Source organism: Pteropus alecto, unplaced genomic scaffold (genome assembly GCF_000325575.1).
Source record: "Pteropus alecto unplaced genomic scaffold, ASM32557v1 scaffold55, whole genome shotgun sequence".
In the NCBI taxonomy this organism is placed as follows: domain Eukaryota; kingdom Metazoa; phylum Chordata; class Mammalia; order Chiroptera; family Pteropodidae; genus Pteropus; species Pteropus alecto.
Genome location: NW_006436813.1, coordinates 876,331 through 889,702, shown reverse-complemented (window position 1 = coordinate 889,702; position 13,372 = coordinate 876,331). Strand labels below are relative to the sequence as shown.

At 47.5% G+C, this 13,372-nt stretch overlaps 1 protein-coding gene across 7 annotated transcripts in view; it reads left to right on the top strand.

Moving 5' to 3' along the window:
• SH3RF3 (SH3 domain containing ring finger 3) overlaps positions 1 to 13,372 on the top strand; it is a 355,405-nt gene that overhangs the window by 262,540 nt on the left and 79,493 nt on the right. The window lies entirely within an intron of this gene.

Sequence of the window (13,372 nt, the reverse complement as noted above, 5' to 3'; positions counted from 1 at the left end):
TGCCTTAATTCTGCCCTCTAAGACCTTTAGCTTCTATAGAATCTAAAGAAACTATAGATTCTTTTTCTTATTACCTGATGGCTTCACCTGGAGAGGTACCTCAATTTCAATATATGTTGAAAGATAACTACTCTGCTCTTTCCCCTTCTTAATTCCATCTTTTCACAAATTCCCAAAGTAAGACTCTGCAAGTTTCAAACCTCTGCCATCCAGAGTCTCAGCTCTAATTCCAAAACTTTTCTCCGATTGTAATTGTCAGGATGACAATGTAATTGTCATGTGCTGTAATAACAATCAATTCCAGACCCCAGTATAGTTTAACACAGGGAATATTTGTCATGTGCTTGTCCAGTGGGTCCAGTGGCTCTCCTGGGTGACGTGCTCAAGCTGTGATTGGCGTCCAGCTTCCTCTTGTAGCTGTGCCATCTTCAGCCCATGGCCTCCAACAGGGAGAGGGAAACAGAGGAGGCGCTTGAGCATTTGACTACCTCATCCTAGAAAAAATTCGAGTCCCTCTCCTCTCTGATTACCAGATCTCTGCAGTCATATCTCTGATTAGCCAGAACTAGTCGCCCAGCCCCAATGTAACTGTAAGGAAGCTGGGACATGTGGAGCAGCATGTGCATATCAGGCACACTGCATTCCCAGCCACAGCCAAGGAGTCACTCCCTCTTCGCCATGGCACCTACCCTGCCTGGTTCAGGCTCCTGTCAGCCCTCACCCAGACTGCATCAACTGATTTCCCAACTCCCTGCTTCTAGGGGCCCTTGTGAATCCATCTATAATAAGGCTGATCTATCCACAAGTGCTTCTGGAGATTCCCACTGCCTTAGGATAGACTCCAGGCTCCTTCGCTTGGTCTGCAAAGTCCTTCAATCTCAGCCCCAGATTGTCTGTCTAGCCTACCCATGTGCCACTGTCCACTCCCGTGCTGTCTGCAGAGACCCGCCGTCTGTGTCCCCACAGTGGTCTGGCTCTGGCCGACCCCTCACCAAAATTGCGGCATCTGATTCTTTTGTCCGGGCTGTGCCTGCTTCCTGCTCGTCCACCTCCCTTCTCGTCCTGCCCACTGTGCAACGCACAGGCCATCCCCACACAGGAATTCCGTTCACCCGTTTCAGCCTTCCGAAGTGTTCACCTTCCCTCTGCAGCCTTCCATGGCTCCAGGTCACCTCTCCATCAACTAGATCAATTCCTCCGTTGTCTCTGTGCCCACAGGACTTTCCCCATGTGTTTATCATGGAATGTGTTCCTTTGTCATTGTGCATGTGGCTATCTCCTTGGACTTTGAAGTCTTTTAGGAGCTGGTGTGATTCGCCTGTGTCTTGGCACTGGGCTCTTAGTGGGGGTTCATACCCATTCAACTTCTTGTTGAGTGGGTATCGGACCATGTCTGTCTCACAGCTATGAGGTGACCACCCGAGGCGATCCCAGGGGGATGTAGTGGGCCTAAGCCTCAGATGGCTCGCCCTGCTCACATTTGTAGCCTTATGAATTATTTCTCCCTGCCATTTGGAGAGGTCAGGGGGTCAGCTTAGTTCCTCATGAATAATGGAGCAGCACCCACATGTCACCCACAACACCCACATCCCACCGGGGAGGGAGGCTTATTAGAGGAAAGGAGAGGGAAACAAGCCATTTAAGCTGACTGCACTTTTAAAAATCCAGTTATTTGTTTATAAAGGTCATTGGATCAAATTAGGAAATTATTACTTACATTTTAGAACAGTGCCCTCATAAACCAAATAAGAAACTAACAGGTAACAAGCCTTCACCAAACTGCCTGAGCAACCTTAGTGGGTGCAGATAGCTCTGGAGCATCCTGTATCAGCCAGTGTGAACCAGGTTATGCTGTGGTAACAGTTAGCCCCAAACACTCAGAGGCTTACTTCTCATCCATACTGTGTGTCCATCGCAGGCAACTTGAAAGACTGCTCCATGATGCTCCCAGGACACCAGCAGATAACTACCAACAGGCCAAGTCTGGCCACTACCTGTTTTGGTAAATTAAAGTTTTATTGAATCACAACCACACCTGCTTATTTACACATTGTCTGTAGCTGTTTTCAGGCCACACAGAGGAGCTGCATAATTGTGACAAAGATCAAATACCATATTTATTTTCTGACCTGCAGACCTCTGGTCTAGAATGTTTCCAGTCACTGTGGTAAGGGTGGGAAATGCGGCAGCTAGTACAATGCCCTCTAAAGGCTTCCGCATAGAGGTGACATATGTCACTCCTGCTCACGTTTCAGTGACCAAAGCAAGTCCTACAACTTAAAGAAGTGGAATTGCTTTCTGCAGATAATGACGGTACAGGAAGAGCTGACACTTCTAAAAACCAGGACCGGCGTTTCTGTGCTAGCTGCTCTTGGACTGTCCGTGTGGGACTGAGTGCTCCACATTTTGGAAATGGTCCCCAGCAGGCTGTGGCTGTCATCTGCGAAGTGACTGGGATCTCATGTGGGCTGAGCCCATCCAGCCAAGAACAGGCCCTTTCACCAGTTTCTCAGCTCAGAGCCTGAGGCTTACCGATCAACTTCATGTAAGCAAACAGAAACCCTTGAGACTAGGAAAGTGCCCTTTAAAATCACTAGAAGGGAAGTGTTGGAAACTCAGTAGAGAAAACATCAAAAGAGAACATTTTTGGATGTCTTCCTTGTGACTGAGAAGTAAGTGAGAAAAACTCTACTCGCAGCTCCCGGGGCATCTGCACAGAGCACCGCCACCTGCTGCAGGAGGGTGCGCAGTGCACGCGGGACCTCTCAGCGAGAGGAGGTGCTGGGGGAGTGCTGAAGGCTCGGCCGCCACTGACCACCCTTGCGGCCCATAGGCTCCTGCATGGCGGAGAACTGGAGCTTACTTTAGCCCTTTGAGAAAGTTACAAATTTAATTCCATGCCTTATAAGGAGAAAAAAAATAAACAAGTGAATTTGGGATGAATAAAAAAAATCTCATCCTAAGGACCTTGTGAGGGAAGACTTTTCTTCAGTAAATCTGGGAGTTGCCGTGCCTTTAAGGTGGGGACAAGAGAATGCCGTGGCTACCCAGTGGCCTAGCTCTGTTTTCCTCACCTGCCAGGCTTTTTGTTCAGGGCGTTAGGTGTCAACTGTGTTTCTTTTGCTGCTAGGACAAGACAGGAACCATATCCGCAGATTTCTGCCGTTCTCCCGCAGACCAGAGGGGGACACATCATAAAAAGTCCCTGGTATCCTCTTGGCACCTGGTGAGTGCCAGGTAGCTCTGGGCGTGCACATGCTGGCCCAGGAGTACTGTCCACCCCTCACTCCATCCTCTCAAGTTTGGTGAGCCTTTTGTTAAAGGAGCAGCCTGGCAGACATAAGGAGATGTGGGCTCATTGTGGACCAAGACCGAGGACTCACCTGGCTCTCCAGGAGATGAGAACATAGCTCATAGAGCACAGAAAGTAGGAAGCACAAAGTAGAACAGCACAGGGAAAGGCCAGGGCTGGTCAGAGCTGGGAGGGTAGACTTGCCTCTGGAAACAAATGAGAGGGAAGGAGGTGCCAAGGATCACTGAGGTCACCTTCCTCTGGGTCTCCTATCTCTCCTCAAGCCTCCTCCATTATATTTCTGGGTGGGAGGACAATAAGGAAATTCAGAACCTTCTCCACCTCACCCCGGATCTCCTAGCGACCTCGTCCATCCTTCTCTTCCCGGGCCAGTCCCAGCCCCTTCCTAGAGCACACCTTGCCTGCTCTCTCTCCAAGCTGAGCTCTGTGTGTCCTCTTCCACACCCCCAAGCAGCATCTGGACTGGGTTCGGGATAGGGAGCTTCCGGCAGCCTTCCCTGACATGCTCACCCTCCCTGCTCCCCTGAGTTCTCACACCCAGGCTGATGTGCAATATTTTTTTGTTTTACATAAAAAAAGGTTTCTTTCAGATACTGTCAGTCAATATTATATTAGTTTCAGGTGTATAGCATAGTGGTTAGATATTTATATACCTTGTGAAGTGAGTACCCTGTAGCAATTCGTACTTCTTAATACTTTTTCACCCATCCCCATAACCCCCTCCTATCTGGCAACCATCAATTTGTTCTCTGTATCTAAGAGTTTGTTTCTGTTTTATTTGTTCATTTATTTTGTTTTTTAGATTCCACGAATAAGTGAAATCATATGGTATTTGTCTTTCTCTGTCTGACTTATTTCACCTAGCATAATACTCTCTAGGTCCATCCATGTTGTTGCAAGTAGTACAATTTCATTCTTTTTTCATGGCCAAGTAATATTCCATTGTATATATGTACCACCACTTCTTTATTCAATCATTTATCAATGGACACTTAGGTTAGTTCCATATCTTAGCTATTTTAAATAATGCTCTAACGAACATAAGGATGCATGCATCTTTTTGAATTAATGTTTGGGATTTCGTCAGATAAATACCCAGAAGTGAAATTGCTGGGTCATATGATCATTCTATTTTTAATTTTTTGGGGAACCTCCATACTTTTTTTTCATAGTGGCTGCACTAATTTGCAATCCCACGAACAGTACATGAGGGTTCCCTTTTCTCCACATCCTCTCCAACACCTGTTGTTTGTTGATTTATTAGTGATAACCATTCTGACAGATATGAGGTAATATCATTGGAGTTTTGATTTTCAACTCTGATGATTAGTCATGTTGAGCATCTTTTCATATGTCTTTTGGCCATCTGTATATCCTCTTCGGAGAAATGTCTGTTCAGGTCTCCTGCCCCTTGTTTAACTGAATTGTCTTTTTGGTGTAAAATAGTTATGAATGTCTTATATGTTTTGGATATTAACCCCTTATCTGATGTGTCATTGGCGAATATCTTCTCCCATTCAGTAAATTGTCTTTTGGTTTTGTTGATGGTTTCCTTAGCTGTGCAAAACCTTTTTAGTTTGACATAGTCTGTTGTTTATTTTTTCTTTTGTTTCCTATGCCCCAACAGGTATATCCAAAGAAAATATAGCCGAGAGCAATGTCAGAGAGCTCACTGCCTATGTTTTCTTCTAGGAGTTTTATGGTTTCAGGTCTTATATTTGAGTCTTTAATCCATTGTGAGTTTATTCTTGTATGTGGTGTAAGAAAGAGGTCCGGTTTCATTTTTTGGCACGTCTCTGTGCAGTTTCACAGCACAGTTCTGATAATGTCTGTCATTGTCTGCCAACCTGACAGCCTGTGAGCTTTGCTAAGACAGAAGGTGTACTTGCCCCTTTTGCACCATCAGTGCCTTGTGTGGTCTACACTAAAGCTCTCAGATGCATGGGTGGTTGAACAAAACGGGGTTTTGGAGTGATCTCTCTTATAGCCTCTTACTAGTTAGGAAGCACCTTCTGTCTAAAGGCAGAACACACAGGTCGTTGGGATATGAATATTATACATTTTTTGCGAAGCCAGATGAAGGTATCTTTGGTCTTATGGACTCGCATGGAGAAGGGGGATCCACAGTAGCTACTGGCACCTTCCTATGGCCAAGACCACCAAAGAAACTGACTCTTGTACAGGAGAAAGGCTAGAGAGGAAAGAAAGGAATGTAGACCCACCTATGACTCTTCCTCATAGGAAAAAGGCTCAAGGGCTAAATCTGTTGGTCAAAATTTGAAACTTGTGAAGCCCCAATAGGTAAGAAGTACATTCAATAACTACATTTATAGAGCTCCCCTTCCCTCACTGGTGTTTTGAGATTTTCATTCTCTAAACTGGAGCCATTTTATGGCTGCTGCTCTCTCATACTCACCCCCTCTTTTTTGGCCATTTCTCTTAACAATTTCCTGGGGTTGCCTTGTTAAGCTTTTGGCACAATGTGACTTTTTGGTCCCAACTCTTGGCCCAATGAGGTGAGGGCAGAAACGGAAGCCTTGTCCTCGTTACAGAACCGCAGCAAGGCTGGCAAGTTTTTATCATTAAAGGGCTGGATAGTAAATATTTTAGGCTTTGAAGGCCACGTGGTCTTTGTCACAGCTGCTCAGCTCTGCCCTTGTAGGTAAAAGCATCCAGAGACAACAGTAAATAGGTAGATGTGGCTGGGTGTCAATAAAACTTTATCTACAAAAGCAGGAGGCAGCAACGGTCCAGATTTGATTGTTGGGTGAATCTGTCCACTCCCGAGCAGACCACAGGACTAAGAGAGGGGCCTGTGTCTACAGTCAGCAGGCCAGATGCTCGATGGTCAAATTGTATGTGAGCAAATCTAGAGTGCCTGCAGGGAGGAGAATGGACAGTGGGCAGCATTCGAGGTGATGTCAGGCCTCCTTGCAGCCTCCATCTTAGGCGGCCAGCCAGCTCTCCCAAGGGCTGAAGAGAGAACTGCAGGTTATGTCAGCACGAAGCATGGCCCTCCCTGCCCTGGAACAGACCATCTTGTCAGGCTTCTCGGCCTCTGACTTCCAGCTGTCAGCATGAGTTCTTCCAGCCCAGGCCCCCGCTCCACCCGGTCCTGCTGGTCATCGCCTGCCTAATTCCCCCCCAGGTCCCCGGGCCTTGCCAGCTGTTTGCTGTTCATTTTGGAGCCAAGCAGGAGAATCGGGCCATAAATGTTTTATTCTAAAGTTTTCTTTGGGAAGCACATTCATAAGAGTCTGATTTACACTCTGTTTTGGAGTGGTAGCATGATAAAGAAAATATGCTTATTTCACTGCTCTTTGTTTCGAAACTGGGGTGATGACAGTGTTTTCTGGACTCATATTAAAAATTAAACCAAGGAGCTATTTCTTCTCAGGGTCTAAGTCTGTGCCACTGTGTCAAAGAAAACAAGTCGGAGCCCCGTACAGCCCGCCAACCCACAGACCTTCTTTTTCCCTCATGTTAATCCCATCAGGAAAATAAAATGACCTGGTTCCCAGTGACTGCTCAGGGGCCCATTGAAATGCAGCGGTGGGGCCTCCAGCCTCAGGTAACAACCTCACAGTATAGAATCAGGAGTCCCTGGCCACAGCACTGCCACCAGAAACTGACACTGGGCTTCCGACCACCAAGGCTCGGATATTTCGAAGGGGCACACAGGTCACTGTGAGAAGTGATGACCCAGTTTTTACTGCTCCAAAGCCTGTTCGGTCTCATGGTTCTGCCTTTTATAAGTGGGAAAAGGAGGCCTAGAAGGCGAGCAGCTGCCCAGGTTCCCAGGATTACACAGCCCGCCTAGGTTCCATCCTGCTGGCCCATGCACGAGCTCAAAGGGTAGCCAGCACGAGGCGCTGGGGAGCCAGGGGGCACTGGGGAGCCAGGGAGCAGCATCACTGGGCCCCTAGGCATGCTTCCTCTCTGTTTGCTTGCACCATGGGAGTTCTATATGACAAGGACACGGCCTCTGACCCATGACCTGCACAGCTGACCCCTTTTGTACGTGGCTCGTGTTAAATTGCTTGCGGGCTGTTTTTGAACATCAAGCCCAATAAGACTGATGAAATCATCCATTCTATGGGGTCAGTGGCTCTGAGAACCAAGCCCCCAGCATCCCAGGGTTATTGGCCAGCTCCCTAAGATGAGAATATGTTTACCTGCCTGGACTGAACCCCAGCGTGGGTCCGCTATGGGGTCATCTGAAAAGAAGACCTTGTGAACTTGCCTTATCGCAGGCAAAGACCTTCCCGTATGGACCGGTGGCACATCTCCGTCTGCCCAGGCCAGGCTGGGCTTAGAGCCAAGGGATCTTGGAGACAGGAAGAATGTCTGTTTTGAGGCTGCGTTCCCAATTATTTTTATCCAAAAGCAACTGGAGCCCCTTCTCCTTCCTTTTTTTTTCCCTCTGCCTAATTTCTCTCATTCCTGCCAAGCCTTCATTAATCCCGTAAGGCTTCAAATCATTAAAAATTAAGCCACTAAAAATCAAAGCCTGTTTCTTAGGAATAAACAGGCCCAGTGTGGGGGCCCAGGAAACCCCATCCAGCACGGTCAGAGCTGGAGGTCAAAGGGCACAAGAATCTTAAACCTCGTGCCATGTGCCCTAGGAGTGAGATTCCTTAAGGGTTAGAGGCACTCCGAGCAGCATGGTTCCTCCCGAGGCTGGGCAGGGTACTCATTTGGAAGCTACGGATGTGTTGTGCTTATGAATTTCTAATCAAAATCACTTAAAGCAGAGCCACGTTTGTTCTGTGGTCTGCAAGGAGTTAGCGGGCTCAGCTGCGTCTTGGGGCTCCTCAGGAGGCCCCACAATCCTATCGGTTACCTTCTGCTCAGCTGTCTCTGGGGACACCCCCTCTACCTACCACTAGCAGCAATGTTGCTCGTCACCTCATACCTGTAGTATCAAAATGAACACCTGATTCGGAGGGGGGTGGGTAGAAACCCCTGTCTACATCAGGAAGCCACACCTTATGTTTTCATCTTGGGCTCTGCAGGGGACAAGACAGGACCACACACTCTGGGGTCGGGGAAGGGGGGAGCTTCAATTTTAGATAGTCTCCACCTTGACCTTCAGAAAAAACTGTTTTCACAAGTGTGACCTCCCTCTGCTCCTCTATTCCAGCTCAAAGTAATAGTCTGCTGTGAAATCCCACATATTTGCTTTGTAGCATTTGTCATATCAAGTTTCAGCTAAGGGCCAGGTTTCCAGCAAAGCCACCAAGAATGCCCATGCCCTGAGCTTTCTTTAGGTGCAGTCCTGCCTCAGGGAGGCCCTTCGATTGCTGCTGTCCTCCACTTGCCCAGGTGACCGCCGCCCCCCACCCCACCCCAGTCCTCCCTGACTCTCCTCACACCCTGCCATATGGAGTGTTCTGTGTTCGCTCACCCAGGGGAGTGGGCAGATGCCGGCAAAGATGGGTTCTTAAGCCTTGATGCCACATGTCCAGCCCAGTCCACAGTTTCAGCCAGCTTTCTTCCCCCTGCCCGGCAGATGGAAATCAATCTCCTCTGTGTCTCCTGGCCACAGACATTACTGCCTCCTGTTGAATTATGACTTATGTGGCTTGAGGCCACTGGGAGGTGGAGACCCCATGTAGGTTGGCTTCCAGGTGCAGCAAGACTCAGAGCAGTCCCCACCCCAGGTCACTGGTGCTCTGCTTGTGCAGTGCTAGTTTAGGCCAGTTTGGCTGTTTCAGGAGAGTTTATCGGACAGGAGGCATGCCGACAAAAGCAGAGTCATGGGTTTCAGGTTCATCTGAGCCAGTCATCTTGTGTATCTGCTCTACTTGCTGCACAACTAACTGCCTTCTACCTTTGCATTGTTGCTAACGGTCACCTGAGCCTGTTCGACAGAATGGCCAGTCCCCAGGATCACCCACTTCACGCCACCCCCCTGGTTCCCTCCTGGTGTCTCCCACAAAGATGGCATATATGGAGCCCAGAAAAACATGGGCTCACCATCCACCAGAGCTTGATCTTAAAATAGGTCTCAAATAATTTAACCTTATTTTTTATATCACTGTGACAATGTATCAGAAAACCACTGTCACTTGTTGGTATTAAAATGATGATAAAAAATTTGAACACATAGATTTTTTAGTGGTTTTTTTAATTATTATTATTTTATATCAGTTTAGGTATATGGTACAATCATTAGACATTTACATCATTTATGAAGTGATCCCCCCAATTGCTGTAGCATCCACCTGACACCTTACAATAATATTGACTATATTCCCTATGCCGTACTCTACATCCCCATGACTGTTTTGTAACTACTAATTTGTACTTCTTCAAATCTTTGCCTTTTCACCCACCCCTCCAAAAATCTATGAACACATAGATTTTTTAAAAAACATTATTCCAAATCTCAGCGCCCCTAAGTACCGATGTTATCATTTGGTGTGTAAATTTCCAGAACTTTTTCTCATGGAAATATATGCATCTTTACAGAAATGAGATAATCCTACTTAGCCATTTCTTTAACCACCTTTTCCATTTAATGTACTTTACACAGCCCTGCATGCCTATCAGTATAGATTCCCTGCAAGGCTGTGTAGTATCCATGGTGTCACCTACCATTGAACTTTCTACTGTGGGACATTTGGGCTGCTTCAGTAGTTCAGGTTTTCCATATTATAAATAGTGCTGTGGGGAAATCCTTGTTGAAACTTTCATTCTGCCTTGTTCAAATATTTTAGGGCTCATTTTTAACAAAAGAACAGCCATCCCAGTAAGTGCTGTTCATGTCCACACCCCCAAATTAAAGGGCTTCCTCTGGTCTTCATCTTACTTGATTTTCTGAAGCATTCAGGTTGGTTGACAGCTCTTTCCCCTTAGAAACAGTCACTTCCCTCGACCCAGAGACACCAGTGCTTCTTGTTTTTTGGGTTTTTTTTGTTTGTTTTTTTTTTTTTAGTGATCCCTTTCCAGTTCCTCTGCCATATTGGTGGCCTGTAGGCTGAGTCTCAGGGCATCCTGTCTCCTCACTCCACATATTCTTCCAGGCTATCTCATCCACCTTCCACCCTGGCTTCAGTAATAATAGTCAGCATTTATTGAAAGAGTACTATGAACTTTAAATCATCACATTTACTATTCTGACTAACCTAGAAATGGGAGCCTTTATAATTCCATATTCTCATCTCTCAGGCATATCTGTCTTTGACTGCTTAATTTCCAGAGTTTTGTGAACCATTGATTCACATATTTTGCCTGTTTTTTCAGTTGTTTCAGGTAGGTAAATCCAGTCCTTGTTATGATTGAGAGTAGAAGTTCGTGATTCTCATCTTAAAGATAAAAAAGCCGAGGCTCCATAACATGACTTGTCCAAGGTGACACAGACACAGGCTCACATACCTAAGAGCTAAGAACTTAACTGTGAGGCTCCATCACTGTGTCGTTTGGCTACATGCTGCTGACCCCCAAGTCTATACATCTAGGCCAGTCCCCTCCTCTCATCTGCTTGGTGTCACCAGCTGCCCTTATCTCCCACATATCCGGGCATGTCAAACTCAACATGTCCAACACTGAAGACCTGCCACAGATCTCATACTCCCTGTCTCTTCAAAGGGTATCTCCATCTGCCCAGTCGCTAGGCCAGAAACTTGACTCATCCTCCTCCCTCGTGCCCTTCAGCCCATGAATCCACTAGTCCTATTGGTGGAAAAGGGAATAATGAGAAAAGAGAATATGCCCATGTCCTGATCCCCAGAGATGTGAATATGTTACCTCACCTGGCAAAAGAAACAGGAAACCTGAGATGGGGAGATTATCCTGGATTATCCCGGTATAATCACAGGGTCCTTATTAGAGGGAGGCAAGAGGTTCAGAGTCAGAGAGAAGATGAGATAATGGAAGCAGAAGTCAGAGAGAGACTGGAAGATGATACACTGCTGGCTTTGAAGATGGAGGAAGAGGCAACAAGCCAAGGCAGGTGGCCTCTAGAAGCTAAAAAAAGGCAAGGCATGGATTTTCCCTAATAGCCTCCAGAAGGAGCACAGGTCTGCCAACGCCTTGATTTGAGACTTCTGACATTTGGAACTGTCAGATAATATATCTGTATTGTTTAAGCCGCTAAGTTTGTGATCATTTGTTACAGCAGCCATGAGCAAGTCCTACAGATGACATGGTGAATAGATAAGCACATGGCCTCCAGCACCAGTCTACCTGAGTTCAAGCCCAGCCTTGGCCATGTACTGGCTATATAAATGTGAACCATTCACCTAACTTCTTCGTGCCTCAGTTTCCTCATTTTATAAAATAGTAATTAACAAAACACTCACTTTACAGGCTTATTGTGAAGATCGACTGCATTATTCCAGATGAAATTCCAGCGAGCTTTAGATGAGGGGGAGCAGTCGTTCTTATGACTGCTATTATTGTTCTTACCCAAGGCCTCCCAGACCTGTCCAGACCCCTCTCCCTTTCCGTCCCCATGTCCCCAACCCAGACCTGACCTTCCTCACTGCTTTTTAATGGATCCCCTGTAAGACACGGGTTTGACGCTCTGCCTTTCTCCTGCCAGTCTTCCAAGGCATCTCTTCGCCCTTGAGGTGAAGACTAGAACTCTCCCAGTGGTGCAGGAGGCTTCATGCGGCCTGGCTCTGTACCACTCCGAGTGCTTCCCCTCATTGCTCAGCCTTTCTTTCAGCTTCTTCAAACTTTCTGGACTTCAAACTTGCTCCTCTGTCACCCACCCAACCCTCAGCGCCTCACTAAATGGGCCCACTCCCACTCCAGAAACCCTCTCTGGCCACACCCTCAAGTGAGGTCTCTGTTGTGTGTTCCCGAGGCCCTGGACTTGCTGGGACTGCCACGCCTATGTTAACATGTCCAGTGCTTGTCCTCCCCCGCCCCCCAGGGTAAGGCCAAAACTAGAATCAGAGACTGTGTCTGTGCTCCGAGCCAGTCCTGGCAGTCAGGTGGTCAGCAGATGTCAGTGAGGACCTTGAACATGGCCCACACAAGCAGGACAACCCTGCAATTCAACTGATCATCACATCACTTTCTTGTTTGTGTGGAGGGCCAAGGGGGCATATTTCTCATCAACTCACTGGCCAGTTCTGACCTCGCTTAGCTGATGAGCTCTGCACTGGAGGTGCTCATTGACCTCCGCTGACTACCTTCAATGTGGCCACGCCTGCCCACTTCCTGTGTGAGTGAGTGAGTGAGTGAGTGAGTGAGTGAGTGAAAGACCCTAACGTCCTGCCCACAGCTTTCTCCAGTGACCATACAAGGAGAACTGTGGGTCCTGGGAAAACCAGCACTAGGGTGCCTACCCATACCCCAGGGGAGGGAGGGCCTGGAGCCAGGTGGCTATACCTGTGGAGGGCGCCCTCTCACCCCTACCTGAAATTCTGTGGAAGATCTTCCCTGGCCAGCTGTGGTGAACTCCGCCAGTGACTACCTTGAAGGAAAACGATCTCAGGCCTTCGTGGGGAATGCCTTGTGGTCTCTGCTGCCTTACTGGGGAGCACAGGTGCAATGAGCAGGCAGAAGTCCCTGGAATCTCTCAGCAGAAGGAACGTCCCTCCACTTTTTGGCCTAGTTCCCACACAGCGCTCCAGAAATGTGGCATAGAAGCTTAGAATGGGAAGTCCTTTAAAACTGCTAGGTATCTTGGAGAAATGAAGGACGTTATGCTTCTGCATTGCAGGTTCTCATTCTGCCAGGCACTTCATTATTTAAACAAGAAGTAGAATTTCTAACTTCTTACAGGTAACAGACATACTGTGGTTTCCAGCACCTTTCATAATTTCTGGTAGAGGAAGGAAGTTGACCACCTAGGGAGGGGTCAGCCGGCTCTTAGCACGTGGAGCTCATCAGCTAAGCAAGGTCAGAACTGGTCAGTGAGTTGAGTTGTTAGCTTCCTGGGGCTGCTATAACAGTACCACAAACAGGTGGCTCAAAGCAACAGGGAGTTATTCTGTCACAGTTCTGAAGGCCCCAAGTTCAAAATCAAGGTGTTGTCAGGATCAGTTACTTCTGGAGGCTGAGGGAGAATCTGTCCCATGCCTCTCTTCCAGCTTCTGGGGG